The sequence below is a fragment of the Canis lupus genome, chromosome 11 (assembly GCF_011100685.1).
Source record: "Canis lupus familiaris isolate Mischka breed German Shepherd chromosome 11, alternate assembly UU_Cfam_GSD_1.0, whole genome shotgun sequence".
Taxonomy (NCBI): domain Eukaryota; kingdom Metazoa; phylum Chordata; class Mammalia; order Carnivora; family Canidae; genus Canis; species Canis lupus.
The window spans coordinates 70,042,692-70,055,905 of NC_049232.1; the positions used below are offsets into that span (position 1 = coordinate 70,042,692).

The 13,214-nt window shown below is 41.4% G+C and overlaps 1 long non-coding RNA gene across 1 annotated transcript in view; it reads left to right on the plus strand.

Moving 5' to 3' along the window:
- Nucleotides 1–13,214, plus strand: part of LOC119873986 — a 151,684-nt gene that overhangs the window by 93,652 nt on the left and 44,818 nt on the right. The window lies entirely within an intron of this gene.

Here is a 13,214-nt window from a genome sequence, read left to right on the forward strand (position 1 = left end):
TGGTAGCCAATACGAGCACTATCAAGTGTGAGCCTGGACAAATCACTTGTTCTCCCTCAGCCCTCGGTTTCTTCATCTCTAAAATAAAGATGATAATACTATCTGCTTCATACAAGTGTTATTAGTGCTAGATGAGTTCTTATTTTCAAAATACTGAGAATAATGCTGGCGCATGGTAAGTGCAACATGAGTTTTTTTAAGAAGTCACCAGGGAAGACACTACACTGCAAAGTAGACTTGGGGTCCAGCTGCTTCTTATTTGGCTGACACTGTGTTACATAGTCTAGGATTAATAGCAGCAGGGGCTTATTAACTTAATGGATGTTACTCAATCTCTGGAGTGGGTCTGATACAATAGTATATGTGTTTGGTATTTTTAAAGAAAATATTCTAGCATTTAACAGTTCTCATGAATGTTTATGGGTGATTTTTATATTTTTCTTTACACTTGTTCTATGTCCTAAAATTTTCTTTGATTAGCCTATATACTAGTTATAATCAGAGAAAAAATAATGCATGCCATATATATATATATGAGATTAGAGGCTTTTTGGTTCCTGGACTTAATTTCTAATGAGTGGAGGAGAGGGCTCTTTGGCACATCCAAGCAGTGCTTTGACACCAGCTGGGCATCCTGCAACTCTGTTCAATTCTGACACTATCCACCTGGAGACAGCATCAGACTCTACAGGTTGAGGGTTTAGTCCCACAGAACTGCCCTGAACCCCTAACCCCTCAGAGCTCATCTACAAGCCCAGGTTATTACCTGTTATTTCAACTGACTGGCTGTATAGATTGGAGGTTTGTAGGACCCCCGCCTCTGATTTGATCAATATGCTAGAGCAGCTCACAGAAATCAGAGAAATATTATACTTACTGGATCACTGATTTATTTTAAAAGGATATAAGTCAGGAACTGTCGAAAGAGGTGCACAAGGCAAGGTGTGGGAAAAGGGCACAGAGCTTCTATACCCTCTCAGAGAACGCCACTCTCACCCAATCTCCACGTGTGCATCAACCTGGAAGTCTCCTAACCCAGTCCTCAGGAGTTTTTTTTATGAAATCTCATTACAGAGGCATGATGGGTTAAATAATTGGCCCTTGGCAATTAAACTCAAGGTCCAGCCTATCTCCCTTCCCCCAAGGTCAGAGGGGTCAGACTTAAAGTTTCAACCCTTTAATCTCCTGTTTGGTATCCTGGCAACCAGCCCCTATTCTTAGGTGTGGTTCCAAAGTTGCCTAATAAACATAACAAAAGACACCACTATTGCTCTGACCACCTAAGAAATTCCAAGGGTTTTAGAAATTAGGTGCCTGAAACTGGGGACAGAAAACAAATGCATATTTATTACAAATCACTATACCATCAGTCATTGGAGAAGAACAGAAGTGCTTACACCATTCAAGCCACATAAACAAAGCCAAGACAATAATCCTTAAGGAAGCTTCACTGACCATTGGGTACAGTCTAAAACACCCAGACCTAGCATTTAAGACTTTCTATGAATTATCTCAAAATCACCCTCCACATCTGTAATTCTTTCCATCCCCTTGTGCCTGTGAATCAGTTCAGCAAAAACACTGTTTGGCAGCAGCGGTGTGAAACTCTCATTGTGTGTTGTTGGGTGTACAACTCCAGCAGCAAACCATCCCTTGATGTCAAGCAGTTAATCACCTAAAGGAAGGGCCGTGGTTCTAGACCACAAAAGAAAGGACGATGGTCTAAATGGAATTTTTGTTACTGGTGTAATCAAATGCTATGGGAAAACAAAGGAGAACATTAGGCCCCTATTAGGACCAGGGCCAGTATCAGAGATGTGCCTGAACTTAGTAGGACCCAGTGCTTAGCTTAGCGATCTGCCATTAAGGACTTGAAACTCTAAATCATTTCTGAACAAGGGACCCAGTATTTTCATTTCGCACTGGGCCCCACATATTGTGTAACCAAGACTGAGGAGGGGTTTGAGGGTGGAAGCCAATTGGAAATGGAGGCTCCAAATATGTAGTCAATGAGAAATGCTATTGAAACACCAGATCAACAGGGTTTATTCTGCATCACTTGTACTTTGGATGTCATGCCACGTGCTATATATGCATATGCCTGTATGTATAAACCTGGTTTGTATATCAGTATATACGCATACACTTAACATTTCACCAATCCATGGCCACCTCCTTGCTTCTTCCCACCCTCCACCTACCTCACTATTCATTTCTCCATAGCTACAATAGGAAGGAAAGAAAGGTTTTCTGGGGGTTTAACTTACTTTCTCTTCCCACTCTTCTCCTTCCCTCCTCCTCCCTCCCTTCCCTGATCTCTTCTTTTTTTCCTTCCTTCTTGTTTATTTTAATGAGGGCCAATGAATTTTAAGTCCTTCGATGATTCAGTTTCAGTGGGCATCGCTGGGACTGCTTATTTCAAAGGCAGACTTTTTCACTCAATATAAAATATTAAAAGAAATAGTGAAAAGGATTATAGGGGAAAGGAGAGAAAATGAGTGGGAAAAATCAACCCTAGAAATTCTGATCAATAGAGCTAGATTAGGGCTGTAAGAGTCTGGATTGAAAACACACATATCCATGCACATGCACTCAAACCCCTAGGCGATTCTGGTACCTGCTCTAAGAAATGTTGCTCAAATCTGGTCTAATTCCCTTACCTAATGGTTCTAAGAAACTGAAATCCAGGAAGAGAAAGTGACCTCCCCAAAAGCCAAATGTTGACTTAATAGCAATTCTGAGGAGGAAAGGTCCACGCCTAGTCATCTGATTTATACTTCAGAGCCCCTAAAAAGTAAGTTCTTGATATCACTGAAATATGAGAGTCTTCTAAAGTGCTTGCGTGTTCCCTAGGAAATGCAGTGTTTGAGGCAAATGGTACCTTTCCCCCTTTTTATCGCAACACTGGATACTGGGGTGTTCTCAGCACCTGACCTCAACCACCAGCCAGCTCCAGGTTCTTGACTTTACCCTGAGAAAGAATTCAAGGAGTCAGGGCAGAAGCTTTCCTGCAAGCAAAAGTGCACACTCAAGGAGGGAGTGCAGGGCACTCAGAGGATCTGAGTTGTGCAGGGTAGATGTGGGGCTTTGGTCTTTGCTGGCAGTTAGAATCAAGGGGTGGAATATTCATGTAGAGTTGCTGGGAAGAGTGGGGACTTCCAGAATACCACATACTGTAGCACATGCTCCTGCTAGCCATTATGCATTACTTAGCTCAGGTGCAGTCTGATTTCTCTCAAGCATACTCCATATGCAGTCACTATCTACTCAGAGTGGCTTCGTGCCCCCAGTGGAGGAGTCATTCCTTCTCAGTCATGTGCAGGCTAACTGGGCCTTGATGCTCACGTGTGCCCTGGGTTTGAGCAACATCATGATACCTGTGTCCGTGAGAAACCACAGCACTGTTACAGGGTTTACTCAATTGTCACAACCACCCTGGCAGGTGTCAGGTTTATTCCTTGTCCTTCCCCCTCCTACAGTTACCATTCTACCTGCCTCATTCTGACGATGGAAATCAGACTAAAACGAATATGTGGGGAGCATCCTGGAAGAAGAAAGAAATAGAAAGGAGAAACTTGCAACCCTGCCCTGGTGTAGATGAGAAGGACTCACTTACACTGTCCACACTGCTTGCCTTGGGCAGTGCTCCACATGCCAACCAAGATGGTCTCTTTGAAATGCAGACATTTTGGGGGCACCTAGGTGCCACAGTCAGCTAAGCCTCCAACTCTTGGTTTTGGCTCAGGTCGTGATCTTGGGCGATGAGTTGGAGCCCTCACTCAGCATGGAGTCTGCTTGGGACTTTCTCTCCCTCTTGCCCCTCCACCTTGGGCATGGGCGTGCATTCTCTCTCTAAAATAAGGAAAGAAAAAGAAAAAGAAAAAAAAGAAAAGAAAAGAAAAGAAAAAAGAAAGAAAGAAGAAAGAAAAAGAAAGAAAGAAAGAAAGAAAGAAAGAAAGAAAGAAAGAAAGAAAGAAAGAAAGAAAGAGAGAAGAGAGAAAGAAAGAAGAAAGACAAGTATTATATGGTCACCTTCAACCCTGGCATAGCAGAGTCCATACAGACCTTGGCATAATGAGAACAACATGGTCACTGGGATCAGATGGGCTAGAATCCAAATAATGCCTCTACCACCTTCCAACTGTGTTACCTGGGGCAAATCATTCAGCTCTCTGTGCCTTGGTCTTAAGATTTATAAAAAGGACAGAATGGTAAATGAACACACAGGATTCTGGTTGAGAGACTACATAATAACATGTTCAGAGCACAGGCTCTGAAGTCGGACAACGGAGTTCAAATATTGGCTCCTCTTCTTTTTTTTTTTTTTTTTTTTTTTAAGATTTTATTTATTTATTCATGAGAGAGAGAGAGAGAGAGAGAGAGGCAGAGACACAGGCAGAGGGAGAAGCAGGCTCCATGCGGGGAGCCTGACGTGGGACTCGATCCCAGGTCTCCAGGATCATGCCCTGGGCTGAAGGCAGGCGCTGAACCGCTGAGCCACCTGGGCTGCCCGGCTCCTCTTCTTAATAGCTGTAACTTTGAGCAGGTCACTTAAATCTCCAGGATAAGCCAAGAGTATGATTATGATCATACATATCTTGTGGGTCATTGTGCAGATTCAATGAAATAATGCATCTAATGCTCTCGAGTAAGCGCCGGCTCCCAGTAAGGGCTCTGTGAGTACCAGTTACCTGAAGCATGGGTAGATGCTTGGTACACCAGTAGGAAATAAAATGGGAAGGGAAAACAAGAGAAGTTTGGGCACAGTGTAGTCCCACAAAGTGATGTGCCTCCTCTACGCGATGCTCTCTGAACCTAGTGAATTTCCACTGCTGGGGGAGAAGCAGGGAAGGCGGACCAGATTAGGATAATTGTTTTCCTTGGAAGCGAAAAAATCAGTTTGCCTCTGGCACCTCTAATTACTGCAACTTCAGTGCAATCCCCAAGTCCCACAGAAATAGGGAATGGAACTTAAAAGCTGCAGGAGAAGAGAAGGGAGAGCTGAGGAGGGGAGCCAAAGTGCCTCGGGCTTCGGAGGATCTTGTCCTGCCGTCTCCCCACCCCGTCTTGGGCCCGTGCCTCTGCAAGCTTCCTTTCTTTTTGTACCTGTCAAGGAAAATAGTCTTTGTCTCTGCAGTTTGGCTCTGGGAACCTTTTCTTTTCTCTTCTTCTCTCCTCTTTTCTTCTGGCAAGTGCAAGGGAAGAGCATGCTGAGGCTCTGAGGGGAGACCCCACAGGAATAAGAGTTTAGGGCTTGGTCCTGGACTGATAATTCTGACAGTTCCACTCCTGGGCAAGGTTCTCACCACATCCCTGTAACCACCTCCTTACCTATTTGTGTCTTCACCAGGTAGTAGGGGGGGACCCGACCCCAGGGTCAAGACCCCGGAGCAGTCAGACTTGGTAAAAATGCAGGCCCACTGATGGCTTTGAACCCCCATTTCAACATTTGTTAAATGGGATAAGATAAGTAAAATACTTGGCACCATGCTCGACAAAATGCTTTTTCTCCTCTGCCTCCTTCTCTTTTGTCTTCTCCTTCTCTTCCACCTCCTCTTTCTCTTTGTCCTTTTAATCTCCATCCTTCTCCTTTCATTCTCTGTCTCTGCTACTCAAAGTCAGGAGTTGTTTTTTAGTCAACTCTGGCTTTCCTAAGACCTTGAAAACAGCAGGTACAAAATGGATATTTAAGGAATGAAGAAAGAAATAAACCCCTCTCATATCCTTTCTCTGCCTATTAGAAAGCACTATGTTATCTGTTCTTACCAATGGGCACAAGCTAGTAAAATGCAAAATTCCAAGTAAATAGTCAGAGAGTCACATAAACCTAGAATAACCCACGCAGTGGCCTCCAGTATACCTCTGGCTTGATAGGAAAGGCAATGAAGGCTCGAAGAAGAGTGGAGATTCACCCATGGTCCTTATAGGAACCCCTCATCCATCTCTCTCTAGGTCACACCTCCTTCTATGCAGGTGAGTCTCATGATTGCTGCACGCATATACCCATTCATTGCACGAAGAAATGTTTATTAACACGTATAATGTTTCAGGTAGTCATGGCACTAGACCCTGAGGACAACTATGGGTAAAAACAGGCCAGATTTTTACCTTTCTTGAGCAAACTTAGAGCCTACTAGAGGGGTCTGCTGTTTACTGAAAATACGTCTGCCCCACTCCACTCTCAACAACATGCATACATAGATATTGTTTCCAAAAATCATAATATGCTTCAAAGGGAAACTGTAGGATGCTATGAAAGAGGGAAACAAAGTAGAAACTATTAAATGGGGACACTGAAGAAAGCATCTTTCATGGACTATTTTTTGTTTATTTTTATTTTTTAAGATTTTATTTATTTATTCATGAGAGACACAGAGAGAGAGGCAGAGACACAGCAGAGGGAGAAGGAGGCTCCCTGCAGGGAGCCCGATATGGGACTCGATCCCAGGACCCCAGGATCATGCCCTGAGCTGAAGGCAGATGCTCAACCGCTGAGCCACCTAGGCGCCCCCATGGAGTGACTTTAAAGAAAAAGTCTAAAGATTAAAGACTATTCTTACAAGTAAGTTCTACTAGTCCTTAGCACCACTGCTTATGTGGTTGGCCCACCTGGAGTGCCCTCTGTTCTCCTTCCTTCATGTAAGGCCCTCATGTTCTCTAAGTCCCAGGACAAGGACATTTAAGCCCTTCTCTTTCTAAAAAAGATCCAGGTTTCCCTCCAAGGATAGATCTCAATCATTTCAATTCATATTCAGCAAACACTGAATCCTCTTTACCAGAGATGGTGGGACTTCATTTGCCAAGGCAAATCCATCAGTATTCTTTATATCTGATGAAATAGGACCATGTTTATCTGGCTAACATTTATTGAAGTATATTGGATTTGTATGAGCTGAGGTCTGGTCTGAGAAGTTCCAAGAGCAACCTATCGCCTAATTGCATCAGATATGTATGTCACCAGGTATTACATATGGGAACAATAAACTTTGCTGAAAATGTGAAATTTTAATCAAGAGATTAGAAATGACAGAGTGGAGAGAAAAGAAGGATGGGTTTGAAAATGGAAGACAGTACATTTAGATTTTACCTTCTACTTGTTAATGACTAAGAACAATTACAAAAAGAATGTAACGGGGTAGGCTTTATGGAGCTTTTCATATATTTTAGGTGTTGTGCTAATAAGAGCTTCGTGTGCCTTCCCATGTCTTTGTCTTCTAGCAATCCTATTAAATGGCAATTATTATGAGTTTTACTCCAGTTTTGCAGACAAAAAAACTGAGGCTTGGGGAAGGTAAACAACTTTCCCAAGGTGACATACTCAATGGCTAATGAATGCAGCGTTCAAGCTGGGTGGTTTAATTCCAGAACCCACACTACATACTCATCTCAAGTGCAGGGCAATCTTAAGAAGTCCTTTAGCTATAATTTGCATCAATTATTCTTTCCTTTTTTTTAAAGATTTAATTAATTCATCCATTTATTTGAGGCGGGGGAATGGGAAAAGGGAGAGATAATCTTTCTAGCAGACTCCCCACTGAGTGTGGAGTCCAAAGCATGACCCTGAGATCATGACCTGAGCCAAAATCAAGAGTTGGATGCTCAATGGACTGATCCTCCCACCCCAGGTGCCCCAATTTTTCTAACCTAAGATAGCAAGAGGAGTGGGGACAATGGACAACTTCTGAAGTTTGTCTCTTTCAAAGGGCCCCCTCTTCCTGTTGTTTTCCTGCCTTGAAGGATCAAGAGAGGCTTCCTGGAAGAGATGTCTGAAGACCTGGAATTTGGAGAAATTCTGTCCCCTGGGTTCCTTCACTTCGTTCAAACCCCCCTCTTGCAATTCTTTGATTATTTATAGAAGTTATTCCCAAAGGAGGGCAGCTCCATACTCTGCCTTGCAGATTACCAAGAGATAAATAACACATTCCTCATTCTCTTACTCGCTGGGGAAATTGGGGGCTGTGTTTACATCGCTTCCTTGGTATTTATCCTCCTGCTGGCTGTTCCATCCCCTCTATTTCATGTTGTTATTTTACTTCCATTAGGGGAGCAGAAAAAACATGAGAAGCCATTCTGATCCACCCCAATCCTCAGAGGGCATTGCTCGGTCAAAGTCAGCATCCTCTGCCTTGTAATTTTGCCTACAAACATCTCATTCAAGAGGCATTTTCCTCCCTCTGAGTACTAATGTCCTGATGATGATAAAAATAAATAAATATCACACACACACATACACACACACACACATCAAAACAAAACAGAAGGGAAGAAAGAGAGAGAACAGAAAATCAATTGCACGCTTGGTTCATTTCATGTTTATATCCTTCTAGATTTCCTCCCTGGGCTCCCGAGAATTGCCTAGTTAGCAGTTAGGAAGGGCTGGCTAGGTCACTGCAGTTTTAATGTGGCATGCGTGTTTTCAGTGGCTTTTCTTCTTTGGGAAGGGGCTGGACTTTATTAAGAAACCTTCTGAACATGTGAGCTCCCTTATTTATCCACCAGGTCCATGGAGACGTTGATGCAGGCCATTTTTGTGTGGGGGACTGATGGAATTATTTGTTATTTTTCAGTATTTTTCCGGAAATGGAGGTTTTGCTTCAAGAAAATCCTGTGGTTGGCCAAAAACTGTTTTGATCACTGGAGTCCTTATTTGGTTACATTTTCTTTACCCTGGCTTTTTAATGAAGGGCAACCTATGCTAAGCATGTAGCTGTGCGTTGTGTTATGCCAAGCATTTCCCCTGTGCTATTCCATTTAATAATTAAAAAAAAAAAAGAAAGAAAAGAAAAGAAAAAGTATTGAAGAAATCAGCAATGTCCTAATTCCACAGATGGAGAAACTGAGACTTAGGTTATAAATTCAATTCTGATTGGGAGATTGTAAGAAATCTTTGCTAATAGATATAGATTTATATCCCCGTGATGAGTTTTAAAAGGCAATGTGGTACAGCTCACATCACGGAATTTTAGAATAGTAGATTTGAGTCCCTTGCAAAATGCAAGGCCTTAAGAAAAAACATGAACTTCTCAGAATTTTATTTTCTTCCCCCCTGTGGTATAAAAGGGAATGTATGACATTTGGATATAGAGATCATAGGCAAAAATTCTGACTCCATCACTCACTAATGCTACGTCTTAGGTTAGCTTTCCCAAAAGCAATGTCTGGAATGAGGATTTATGCATATGTTATTTATTAAGGAAATGCTCCCTGAAGGCACCAATAAGGGAGAAGCAGGAGAGGGATGGGATGAAACAAGCAAGGTTGTGATTTCACGTGAAGTCCCCATCTCAGCCTGATGCCATAGGGATTTCCAGAGCATCAGTTTGTGCTGGCTCAAGGCAGGGCAACTGGGTTTTTGCACTGCTGCGTCCATCGCTTATTGGTAAGAACCACTTGGGAAGCAGATGAACTCCCACTACTCCTAGCTCTTTGCTTGTGCTTGGTGGTGGCCAGAGGAAAGGTAGACTTGAGAAGATCTGGGTGGGCACTCTGAAATTCTGGGTACGACATCTTATTTTTCTATTTTATTGCACTGTCTTTAAATTGGTCAGCTAGATTCTATGATTTCAATTTGTATGATTGATCCACGTGTAAAAAAGGGGGGGTTAATTTTCTTTCATTAGAACTTAAGATTCTTGGGCCAGAGATCTTCATTTTATTCAGTAACATAATTCCTATTCCTACAAGATTGACTAAGCTGTAGATGGATCTCAATGAATTTCTAACAAAGGTGGAAGGATGGTGAAGAGATTAGTGAATACTAATTGCTGGATAAGGGTTGTATTCATGACTGTCACATTAACCTGCCAATTATATCATTGAAATAATCCATATTCTCTCAATATGCTTATTGCACATATCATGATCTGTAACCATTGGAAAGACACCAATGGATCCAGAGACTGCAAAGTTACTTCAATGAAAAATGACACTGAAACACATGGAGATATTTACTTAAAGGAGATAACACAGTGTTTACCCTAGTCCAGGATATAACTTCCCAGTGCCCGAGCTCCCCACAGAATCACAATGCTATGAATGATACCACCGCTTAGAATGAAGATTACACGGGTATAGGTCTCCTTTTCCATTTTTATGCGGTCTTATGTCCTAAGTGCCTTCCAGTCACCTTGGAGACTTGGCTAAGCAATGACCCCCTTACTGGGCATAAGAAACTAGAATTGTTAACAACCTAGATGCCATAGATATGGACCTGAGCATCATGTGGCTTTGTAGATTCTCATTTATATAAGTAGCATTATCCATTAAACCTTAGGCTGAGGAAGTAATACACAAGTATTTACCTAAGCAAAAGAAGATAGTTGCAAAAAACACATACTGTATGATACCATTTTTATAAAATATTTCAAGTAGGCAAATCTGCAGAGACAAAAAGTAGATTGGTGGGTTGGGGAGGAATGGAGAGTGAATGGATACAAGATTTCTTTTGGGTATGATGAACATGTTCTAAAATTAGATTATGATGATGGTTGCACAACTCTGTAAATATACTAAAAATCATTTATTTGTATGCCTTAAATAGGTATGCTTTATGGCATATAAAATATCTCTCAATAATGCTATTTTGACCTGTGTGTCAATGGCAACAATGACAGTCCCTACCCTTTAGGATGTATCGTAAGAATTAAATGAATATTAGCATCCCAATCATTGAAAATAGTGCCTAACACAGAAATATGATGTATAAGCATGATGTATAGGTGTTAAATATTGGTAATAGGTAATAAATAGATAACAAATATTAAGTGTAATTGTCGACAACAACAAAAACTAAAATGCTTGCACTGAAAAGTGGAAATTGACACATAATCATGTAATAATTCACAAGTGACATAAACATGGTTGGAACACTATGTGGAAGGATGTTTGACTTTACAGGAAAACAATGATGTACACCTTCAATTTTAAAATATGTGCTATCCTGGGTGTTATTCTGTATGTTGGCAAATTGAACACCAATAAAAAATAAATTTATTATTAAAAAAATAAAAAAATAAAGTATGTGCTATTTTATTTTGTAAGATTAGCAAAGATTAAAATATTTTTCGTAGAGTACTGAGGTTGGTAAGGCGGTATGGCAACAGGCTTCACCCCCCACACACACAGTTGGAGAGAATGTAAATTATTATTTTTTTAATTTTTTTATTTATGATAGTCACACAGAGAGAGAGGCAGAGACACAGGCAGAGGGAGAAGCAGGCTCCATGCACCGGGAGCCCGACGTGGGATTCGATCCTGGGTCTCCAGTATCGCGCCCTGGGCCAAAGGCAGGCGCCAAACTGCTGCACCACCCAGGGATCCCAGAGAATGTAAATTAGAACAAATGCTTCTAATGAATATTTGGACAAGTTTATCAAAAAGCATCTCATATCATTATGAAATCTCTTATTAGATTTTTTTTTTCTGACCACGAGCCAAGGACAAGAGAGATAGGCTTTCTTTAATGGAAAATGACACAGAACATGTAAAGGCATTTACATAAAAAGGCCGTGATAGCGTACTTTGGACCGGGTTGTCACTTCCCAGGTTCTGCAGGGACAGACTGGCAGGAATGATACCCTGAGGGCAGGTGCAAGTTTAGTCCACCTTTAACAGAAGCATAGAATTTTGAGAGCTCTGACTTGATGCAGAAGTCTACATTTCAGTTTCCAACTGAAACTGAAATGTCTACATTTCAGTCTACAAATAAGTTTCCATGAGCAGGCCCAAAATCTTATCTCTAGATCCTTTGGGAGCATTTAATCCCAACTATACACTACCAAGACCCCAACACCAGCCTCCCCGACCCTCCTCGGGCAGCTGCAGCATCAACGTATACGATCATCTTCTAGATCTCCATTCCTTCTTTGTATTTTGTGTGTGTGTGTGTGTGTGTGTGTGTGTGTGTGTTTGGTTCTTATGTACTTCTCTTTCTTGTGACTCCAACTGTGCATTTAAGAGTAACCCTCATATTAATTATATCTAGGATTTCTAAGTGTTGTGTTGCCGTGGAGCTTTTCAATTCTCTAGCCTACCCTCCGGCCAAAAAATTTTTTTTTTTTTTTTGCTTTAAAAATGATCTACACATTTGCCAAATCTCATGATCCTATGGTTCTAAGAGAAAATCCTAGAGTCACATGTAAAGGCATCCTTGAGAATAAGCATAAGAGAACAGGGGACCCTACTTTTGGACAAACACTGGGACACTTCGAGTTTTCATCTCTTTCTGTGGCTACCTCTGTAGTCCTCCACTGTGCTGTCTAGGGCTCCATGTACACAGACCTAGGACTAATCTCTCTGTCTGATATATCAGTTTTTAGGTCCATCTGCCCTGGATGACTGTTGCCTCTCTAGAAGCCAGCAAGCTATCTTCTCTAAAACTGTATCCCAGTTCCTAGAAGTACATCTCCCGCCACACTATGTGCTCTGTGCATTCTTACAGAAACAATTAGTGACTTTCTTCTTAGAAATATATCTGATGGGATGGTAGGAAGAGAAGGTTGTAGGTGAAATGCTTTGGATCAATTGGAATAAATGATACATATTTTATTTCACAAGTATTAATTGAACACCTAATATAACTGTAGCCACTTTCTATGTCCTAAAAGATAAGAATACTTTGCCTGATGGAATAGCTGTTTTTGTCAGGATGTCATTTAAATTCCATTTCAGTAGAAGAATTTCTGTGTGTGTGTGTGTGTGTGTGTGTGTGTGTGTGTGTGTTGAGGGGATGGAGAAAGGGAGGGAGGGAGGGAGGGAAAGAAAAGATGTCTCCCATGTAAATAGTTAACGTGTTTTATATATTATCTGAAGACAAATCCTACAGCGTAGTAGCAGAAACGTCTGCTAGACAAACCGGCCTCAGGTAGATATTTTCAAGCTATGTGACCTTCAGCAAGTTATATCCTTTTACCAAGTATCAATTTTCTCCTACATGCCTTCTACAGTTGTTAGGAGAATTGAGAATTGTAAATAATGTCTATAAAATACCTGCCCTGTAGTAGGTGCTCAATAAATCATAACTGCTGCTATTACATCATGCCATGAGAATCCTTTCAACTATGAGAGTTAACTCCCTTAGTGAATCTGTTTTCCAAGTTCAGGGCCTAGAAACTTGTTTTCTTTAAGATAGGGCACAATGTGACTTCTTGTTACTGGCTCTAATCCTGTGAAACACATACCACAATGGGTAATTATGCCAGTTAGGACAAGACAAG